At 44.4% G+C, this 10,018-nt stretch overlaps 1 long non-coding RNA gene across 1 annotated transcript; it reads left to right on the top strand.

The window, feature by feature from the left end:
• Positions 1–2,374: 2,374 nt before the first annotated feature.
• LOC121875297 lies at positions 2,375–3,936 on the top strand. The gene is made up of 2 exons (XR_006090578.1): positions 2,375–2,659; positions 3,083–3,936. It is a non-coding gene; the product is annotated as an uncharacterized LOC121875297 (long non-coding RNA).
• The last annotated feature ends 6,082 nt before the right edge of the window (positions 3,937–10,018 follow it).

Raw genomic sequence — 10,018 nt, 5'->3', positions numbered from 1 at the left:
CAATCAGACATCTCGACATGTTGATTCACTTTGGACCGATTGCAGTACTTATTTATCTGTCAGTTTCCCGTCACCAGCGCCCCATGGTGTATCTATTCACGGACGGACACTTAACGCTAATACCGACCACGACTCTGCCAAGTTGGAACCCATCTTACCGTCGGCCCCACAAGCGCCCGACGATGCTCTGGCAGAAAAAGCCAATCTCATCCCTACATCCGACACCCCAAAGCAAATGAGAAAACGCAACGACGGAAATTTAACCTCAAACAAGAAAGACCCTCGTACGTCCGACACCGCAAACCAACCTCGAAAATGCAACGACGGAAAACCCCCAGAGGCAACGGCGCTCACCCCGGCAGACGACAACACCGAGACGACCCTCCCAAAGGAACCCGCCCCTAGTGACGATAACACGACCGCCACGGGGCCTCGGGGGACAAAACGGCGCCACCCGATCCGCCACGCGTCCGCCACCGTTTACATCATCATCGCCTGTGTATATATTCTCCGTCTGTTTCTTCACTCTCCTGCAAGTTATCTGTATGTGCTACCCGCCTCTATCATCGTCTTATGCCTCTCCTCGTACCTGCTGCTTTATCTATCGTATTTATTCTCCGCTGTTTTATTTATTTGAGCTTATTACCTCCTTTGGGCTGGTAACTGTACTGGTGTGACTGTACTGGTGTGACTGTACTGGTGTGACTGTACTAGTGGCTTGACTGTACTGGTGATGAATGTCTCAGCAACATGGTAGAGACTCCCTCCTCCCCCCCTCCCTCCCTCTTCCCTACCCCTCCTCCTCCCTACCCTACCCTTCCCTCCTCCCTACCCTTCCCTCCTCCCTACCCCCCCATCCCCCCCCCTTAGTGGGTTATGTTTATTATAACCGTGTGTGTGTGTGTGTGTGTGTTTGTGTGTTTGTTTGTTTGTTTGTTAGTTTGTTTGTTTGTTTGTTTACTAATGTGTTTGTTTTATTTTCCAGATTTTACCAGATTTCTTGACAGATTAATTAAAATTGGATTTATACAATTAAATATAATCTTGACAGTAATTATATGTTCCTCTAAGGTAATTAAGAAGTCCAGGTAATTATTTGGACTAATTATATATCTCTAATCACCATTCATGTAGTTAACTAGACATCCAAATCACATAATCAAAGCTGTAATTACCACATATATAACACTGATCTAATTACAAAATCCATGTAATTACCTGTAGTCCTTAATTACATTCAATATGATTAATAGTTACCCTAATTAAGTGATTATTAAGACCAGATTTATACTGTACCTGTAATAATCGTGTGTTTACTTTACAGCCTTGAGTAAGTACAGGTTGTGTTATGGGTGTGTCCTGGTTGTGTTATGGGTATTTCCTGGTTGTGTTATGGGTATGTACTGCATCTGGGTATTGGTGTATGGCAACACAACTCTTTGACTCTATAGTGAAACCTCCATATAACGCACGGGTGGGGATAGTCCATTGTATCGAGGTCCGTTAAAGGGAGGTTTCACTATATTGGAGTTTTACGGTGATTGTGGGGTCCGTGTTTGTGGGAGTGAACGTCGTGTGGTGGCACCCTAGTGTAAGTCTGTCTGTCTGCGGTGGATGTTGCATGTGGTAGTGTGGTGGTCTCGTGATAACTAGTCATCCCCCACCCCCCCTCTCTCTCTCTCTCGTCTCCTCCACCAAAGAACGTTCCTTACCCTATTTAACCCTAGCCCACCTTACCCCACCCTACCCTACCCCACCCTACCCTACCCCACCCTACCCTACCTCACCCTACCCTACCCCACCCCACACTTGCTTGATCACAGGACGACTCGAGGAACCACACCCTCCCGTCGCCTTACTCCCACACCATCAACTAACAAAATCCACACCCATCTCCTCCTTCTCCTCCACTTATATAGGTAACCAATCATAACCTCAACCTGTCTTAACACTGAGAAGTTAACCAATCATAACCCCATTCCTTCCAATTTCAACGCGAATTTCACCTAGTCAGAACCTCAGTTGTTTGCTCGATGGTTTTTGTGTTAGTTTTAGCCGAGCAATACATATTGAGATTTGTTGTATATTAATATCGTTTAGGGATAGGACAAGGCCACACACACACACACACACACACACACACACACACACACACACACACACACTTGTTTATGTTATTGGCCTTAAGCAATGGCCAGTCCCAATGCCAGAGCGTTTCTTTTACTTAATGTGTGTGTATTGAGGCATTCCTCCCTTGCTGCTGGAGGAAATGAGGCAAAAAGCGAAATGTTGAGAGAGAGAGAGAGAGAGAGAGAGAGAGAGAGAGAGAGAGAGAGGTGAGAGGTGAGAGAGAGGGCGGAATCGGCTGAAATAAAAAAAATACCTGTTATCAAAACCCACCCCATACCCTAAACAAACTCAACGCCCCCCTCTCAATACCCTCTCCGCAGTACAAGACGGAGAAGGACGGGGTACTGGAGACGCGCGTCGAGCAGAAGATCACTATTCAGAGCGACGGAGACCCCATAGACCACGACCGAGCTCTGGCCGATGCCATACAGGAGGCAACTAGTATGAACCCCGACATGACGGTGGAAAAGATCGAGATACAACAACAGTCGACGGAGTGAGGGACGTCGTCGAGGATGTAAATTATAAGGTCGGTCATTGTAACGAGCTCTAGGGGGGTGGTGGTGTGGGGTCTAGGGGGGAGGTAGTAAGATATCGTCCATTAACTTACGATGTTTACGAAAATTCTCCATTAATTGGTTTAGTTTTTCCCACCTGGTTTTATTATAGTATATTAAGGTTTATTTTTAATTCTGTGATATGTGACCTTAAGATATTGGGTCGTCAGGGTGTAATTACCACAATGAATCACTCAGTCATTGTACTGAAGGGGTGAAATTATTGTACTCAAGGGGTTAAGTCATTGTATTCAAGGGGTTAAATCATTGTACTCAAGAAATTTAACTATATAACTCACTGGATTGATATATTTTACTCATGGGGTTTGACATCGTACTCAGTGGTTAGGCATCATACTCAAGAGGCTAAACTTATGCAATTTCTCTCCTTCTAGGTTCCTGCACTGCCTATAGATGTCACCGCTGCTGTATCGAAGAAGACAACAAGATACTGACAGAGAGATAGAGAAGAATCACCCCTATGGAACAAGGCAATTAGGCGCTCAGAACCCTAATGAACCAGTGTGCTAGTTGTATTTCTTTATTTTTTTTGTCTATCTTGTTGATTTGTCGATCTTTCTGTCGCGGATTGCCCCCCAGTTACTTTCAACACGTAGAGGTCCAGTCACTTTTTTTAACTGGTCGACACACGGTTATTTCTCCCGACACACAGTTATCCAGTCCTTACAAGCATCACCACTACCAGTCTCTTCCAGTAACCACCTCTTCACACAGTATTACCCCAAGCATCTCACACCAGGATTCATATTATTTCTCCTACGACGTGCTGGCAAACTTACCAAGACGTAAGCTGTGTTTAGCACGATGGTCTGCCGTATGGCGCTACCCGACGCTATGCCCTACGACACTGTACCGTACGGCGCTATCCGACACTCACACCAGCATTGGGCATCACATGGGCAATCAAATTCTTCTTGAAATGGATGCAAATTTCACAAGCCGCAATTGGTCGAGAAACCGTGTCGATGTCTGTGTGGACCCCCGGGCTACCCCATGACGCAGGTGGACGTAAGCCTCGGGGTGTCATTCTTACTCAACAACGAGTGCGAGGTTTATTATTATTATTGGTTAAAGCACTCGGGAGGTTATCTGTCTGTCTGTATGACTTTCCTCAGTTCAGTGGGACAAGGATTTCGGTACAAGGGAGCTCTTGAGTTAGTGATGTAGATTGTCTAGTTATGTTTAGGTTTAGTTTATGTAAGATTTTCTTCCTCCCTCCCTCCCTCCCTCCCTTCCTTCCTTCCTTCCTTCCTTCCTTCCTTCCTTCCTCCCTTCCTCCCTCCCTCCCTCCCTCCCTCTTGTTATTGCAGCCTAAATTGACTTAATATGTGTAACAATGAAATTAACCTTTGTGATAACTGCAGCTAAATATTATAGTATTTTTCCTAGTGCAACATCATTTACTTGTGCTGCAGCTAAAATCGACTGTATAGCTTATTGTTGCAGCTAAGAATATGTTTGTTATCTCAGAACTGAAAGACTCTCTCTCAAGGTATCACACAATAATTATACCCCCAGCTAAAATAACCTAACAATAATGCCTTAAGATTTATTATAATATATATATATATACGAAGATTAATACCTGTACAGTTTAATTGTCACTAATCCTGGGAGTTTATTTTGGTAAACGAGAGGACGTCAATAACGAGGTGGTACTGAGAGACATTTGGGTGTAGTAACGAGCGATTCTGTGCCCTGGTAATTAGCGGTCTTTGGGGCTTAACCTATGAGAATATTGATGTTATTCTTACTGTAATTAGCTGAAGTGTTTTAATTAGTGGTCTTAGATCCTCAACCTGTGGAAAGTAATTGTTATTGTACCAGTAATGATGTACAGGTGTTCATTAATTAGTTCTATGTTTGATTAGACTATAGAATTGGGTAATTAACCATAAGAATGTCACTAATGAGCTTAAGAGGGTAATTAAAGGTTACATAGGCAATTAACTTGACTAATTACATTTAAACACCATCATTAAGGTGATTAGAAGCCAAATTACTGGAGGGTCGTTAACCTTATCTCATAACGACCATATCGAGAGAGTAATTAGGGTCGGAAATTATCAAATGAATTGTATAACGACCTGATAGTAACGACACTGGTGTTTACAGTCGCCGTAATCGTTCGTTCACGTCCTCTCGTTGTTTATTCGAAGATGTAATTGTTTTTTGTTTTTTTAATTCTGTCAAATATCGGTTTAATTGCAGCTTCATATATGTACATTTGTGTGTCAGTGATCGATGGTCCGCTCACAGCTAGATGGGATAGGGAAATGGTGTTGCCGCAAGAACGTGCTGTGGGCATTGGTGGGGTACAAGATGGACCTATTCCGAGACAGCGTGTGGGTATAGGGTACTTTCCCGAGTGACCCCATAGCTCTCTGGGAGTATGGGGGGGGGGAGGGGGCGTGTTAAGGGTACGGCGGATCTCGTCGTAACCTCGGCCCTCATAGGCTCGTGTGACGTAAAGATCGTTCCTCTATTCGGTCGTTCGCCGCTATGCACGTTTACCGGGTAGTCTGGTCGACGGTGTGTAGTATCTCGCTTATGGGCGCTGTTATTACTTTATTTACTCGCGCTCACAGGGATATGTGCGTAAATTGCTCGCAGTGATGCATTAGGGGGTTGGTGATATGGGTGCCGATGGCGGTAAAACGTGAAGGTTAGATGTGATGTATACTGTCTTGTCTGTCTGTCAGAATCTCACTTTGGATTAACCAACGATCACTCGGAAAAAGCAGTGTGGGCAAATTATGGGTAGTATATGGGTTAATTTGTGACCCATTTTGTTTTTTAAAAGGCTAGATGATGGGTGGAGGTTATGTGAAAAAGGCGTATCGTTGTTTACCGGGTAGTTCGCCGTCGTTCAAGAAAGCGGTAACGACTTAACCGGGAGCCGCGACGCAGACCATTAAACGATCAAATCCTAGCCGTGGGGCGGGAGGGTACGTCGCATAACACGTTGTCCCCCCACCTCAACACCCCATAAGACACCTCCACAAAGAAACAAAAACTACGTCAACGTTTCGTAGCTCCGCGTCGGGCTTCCTCTCCCCTGAACAGAGATAGACCAACGCTGTAGAGGATCTAGTATATGGGGTGAATTAACGGACAATATCACATAATCGGTGGATCAATTTTAGCTTAATTTAAGCGTATATACATATTAGCATCGTGGAAGTGCCTGAGGTGATTGTTGTCGGATAGAGAATTTTAGCGCTAATAACCCCCCACCCCCCCACCCCCCCTCCTAGCCTTAGACCCTAATGGTATTGGTCATTTATTACCACTTGTGCATAAACATCGCCCTTTTCACGTAGGGATTTAGCGTTTTTTTTTTTTAATCGGGTTTTGGGATTAATGGGACGAGAATAATGGAGGTCCGGTCTCTGGTAGTGTTGGTGATAAGGTGATAAAACACACACACACACACACACACACACACACACACACACACACACCAGTATTAAACAAGTACATTAACAAAGGCTGTAGTATTATCACCACCAGAGAGTCACCCCCATACTGTAGTGAATTTACCATTAGTCGTAAGCATAATGATAGAGAATAACGTTGCCGAGGATAAACGGCCGATGCCCGCGGGTTGGGGCACCGACTCGAGGGGCGGTGGTCTGGGGTCCTCGGGCCGGAGGGAACCGTCGCGCTCGGGAGGAATATTTTGTCTTTCGTCGTTCGTGTCCGGGGTCACAAGTGCCTGCCGCCGCTACACCCGATCGCCCTCCGGGTGTCGTCCGGTCGGCGTAGATGGGAACGGAAGTTGTAGCAGTAATGGGCGTGATTATCGCCAACGCCCGATGGACCGTAAGTTTGTCCTCTGGGGGTGTGAGGTATATATTTGTCCTTCTCTTCGTGTCGCGCGCCCGCTTGCTATCGTCTCATTTCTCGCGCTTGACGGCTCTCGTCTCGGCGCGCGACGCTAAACAGTTTGTAAGGATTTCTGTCGTGATGATCGACGCCATTTTTCATTATGCATCGAGTAGTGCAGCGCTTGACGTCGTGAGTCGCCCTCGATGGGGTCGAGTGAGAACTACGGTCGAGGCTCCAGTAACAGAGGCACGTAATCTAACCTGAAGTCTATATTAGGCTCATTAATGCCACACTTGACCTGGCTCGACCTGGCCTGGTGATACAACACACTCGACCCGGCTTAGTGGTAAGACACACACTTGACCTGGCCCGGTGGTACAACACACTCGACCTGGCCCGGTAACAACCAGCTTGCACATCTCTTCACAAATACTTGACCCTTAAACAGCGGCCAAATCAGCGAGAATTTTCCCATTAACCACATCCCAATTACTGTATCTGGTAGGGGGGGGGGGTGATCCTCGGTCGCTGATTAAGGGATAAGACTAATTCAACTTCAATGACCTAAACACCAACTCTAAATACATCAACTACAGTACATGTAATTAGAGACAGTACGAATCACCTTATTAACAAAACCAGACCGCAGCTACGGTGATTAGTCGTCGATCTTGCCTTCACCTATAGACCTGGGGAAGGAAACACCTCAACAGAATTAATCAAGTTAAGGTAGATATATATAGTATATATTGTACAGTACATAGGAACACTTGTCAGTCGGTTTAAGTATATTGAGTTGAGAAGATCTTGCCGCGAGCAGCTTATAGTGTTGGTCTAAGCTTTTTTTTATTATGGAGTATTTGGGGAAGATTCCTTTAGGGTTAAGTTATTATTTGTTTACTTTTTCGTGGTCGTGCATTCGTCGCCGGTGCGTGAGGTCGGCCCGGTCGTTGGAGGGAACGTCGTTTTAGGATAGAGGCGGTCGGCCGGACTCGACGAACGCGCGGTAGTACCGGAGTTTATATTTTACCGTAGGCTAGGTTAGGAATGACTGAGCCTCGTATGACGTTCCTCCACCACCCTACCCCTCAGAGTGCGATTATTAGAGCCTTAGTGTTTACGATCCATCAGATATAACGTTTATTACCTGTTCCAATTATTTTTTATTTCGTTGGGGAAGACTTACACTAGGGCTAGAGTCGATGGGTCTCTTACCGTAAGTGTAGAAATATGTGAATCTCTTGGAGCGTTATCTATTGCACGGTCAGGGTTGTGTGTGTGTCTGTCTGTGTACCAGCTGAGTCCTCCCCTCCCCCTACCCCTCCCCCTACCCCTCCCCCTACCCCTACTCCAAGACTTTCTATCAACCTCCACTACCACACTATCAAGGGGAGGAGGAGGAGGCTGTTAAGATGTACCACAGAGCTATTGGTTAAGGGGGTCAAATACCACATCTGTTTATGCATTTGTCATTGAAGACTTTTACATTATTTTGGTTAATATATTAAATTTATGTATTAATTTATCACATGGAAGGTTTATTAGTCTTTAATAGGTTAGGTTATCGATGTACTCAACCTCTGGGTATATCGCAGCGTACTGGTACATCTTGACACACTTAGCATTGGTATATCCTGTTGTACTCAGTTCTGGGTACATTCAGACTTACTCAGTACTGGTTCATCTCAATGTACTCAGCACTGATTACAACCCCTGTATTTTCACTCTGCTGTTTCTCATTATTCCACGCATCTTCACCGCTATGAGAACACATCTTGTGAGAACAGCTTGTTTACATTACCAAGATAAACCTAAAGTAAACCAATGTTAAACCCTGTAATCATTTATTTCATTCTTTATAAAACACAATAAATGTTTAGGTAAGTTTAATTTATTATTTTATTTTACCCTTATTTGAGTTTGGGGTTTTTTTTGGTGTGTAAGTTTGATAGTTTAAACAAGTGTAAATCAACATTGTATCTTACTGAATAAAAAGACAAATTGTGGTGATTTTTGCTGTTGACTTTAGCGATTTGTACAACAAGTTACATGTGGGATTTTTTATAGTCAATAATGAGGTCATGAGACACCCTGTACATGTGTGTGTGTGAACTATGAGACCCTGTACATGTGTGTGTGTGTGTGTGAGGGTGAACTATGAGACACCCTGTACATGTGTGTGTGAACTATGAGACACCTGTACATGTGTGTGAGAGTGAACTATAACACACCTGTACATGTGTGTGAATTATAACACACCCTGTACATGTGTGTGGGGACCATAAGACACCCTGTACATGTGTGTGTGAACTATGAGACCCTGTACATGTGTGTGTGTGTGAACTATGCACCTGTACATGTGTGTGTGTGGTGTGTGTGAGGTGAACTATAAGACACCCTGTACATGTGTGTGTGAACTATAAGACACCCTGTACATGTGTGTGTGAACTATAAGACACCCTGTACATGTGTGTGTGAACTATGAGACACCCTGTACATGTGTGTGTGAACTATAAGACACCCTGTACATGTGTGTGTGAACTATAAGACACCCTGTACATGTGTGTGTGAACTATAAGACACCCTGTACATGTGTGTGTGAACTATAAGACACCCTGTACATGTGTGTGTGAACTATAAGACACCATGTACATGTGTGTGTGAACTATAAGACACCATGTACATGTGTGTGTGAACTATAAGACACCCTGTACATGTGTGTGTGAACTATAAGACACCCTGTACATGTGTGTGTGAACTATGAGACACCTTGTACATGTGTGTGTGAACTATGAGACACCCTGTACATGTGTGTGTGAACTATAAGACACCCTGTACATGTGTGTGTGAACTATAAGACACCCTGTACATGTGTGTGTGAACTATAAGACACCTCTGTACATGTGTGTGTGAATCTATAAGACACTCTGTACATGAGTGTGAACTATAAAGACACCCTGTACATGTGTGTGTGAACTATAAGACACCCTGTACATGTGTGTGTGAACTATAACACACCCTGTACATGTGTGTGTGAACTATAACACACCCTGTACATGTGTGTGTGAACTATAACACACCCTGTACATGTGTGTGTGAACTATAACACACCCTGTACATGTGTGTGTGAACTATAACACACCCTGTACATGTGTGTGTGAACTATAACACACCCTGTACATGTGTGTGTGAACTATAACACACCCCTGTACATGTGTGTGAACTATAACACACCCTGTACATGTGTGTGTGAACTATAACACACCTTGTACATGTGTGTGTGAACTATAAGACACCCTGTACATGAGTGTGTGAACTATAACACACCCTGTACATGTGTGTGTGAACTATAAGACACCCTGTACATGTGTGTGTGAACTATAACACACCCTGTACATGTGTGTGTGAACTATAACACACCTTGTACATGTGTGTGTGAACTATAAGACACCCTGTACATGTGTGTGTGAACTATAACA

Source organism: Homarus americanus, unplaced genomic scaffold (genome assembly GCF_018991925.1).
Source record: "Homarus americanus isolate GMGI-L3 unplaced genomic scaffold, GMGI_Hamer_2.0 scaffold4550, whole genome shotgun sequence".
In the NCBI taxonomy this organism is placed as follows: Eukaryota; Metazoa; Arthropoda; class Malacostraca; order Decapoda; family Nephropidae; genus Homarus; species Homarus americanus.
Note: the sequence above shows the minus strand (reverse complement) of the source record. Positions and strands in the feature narration are given on the sequence as shown.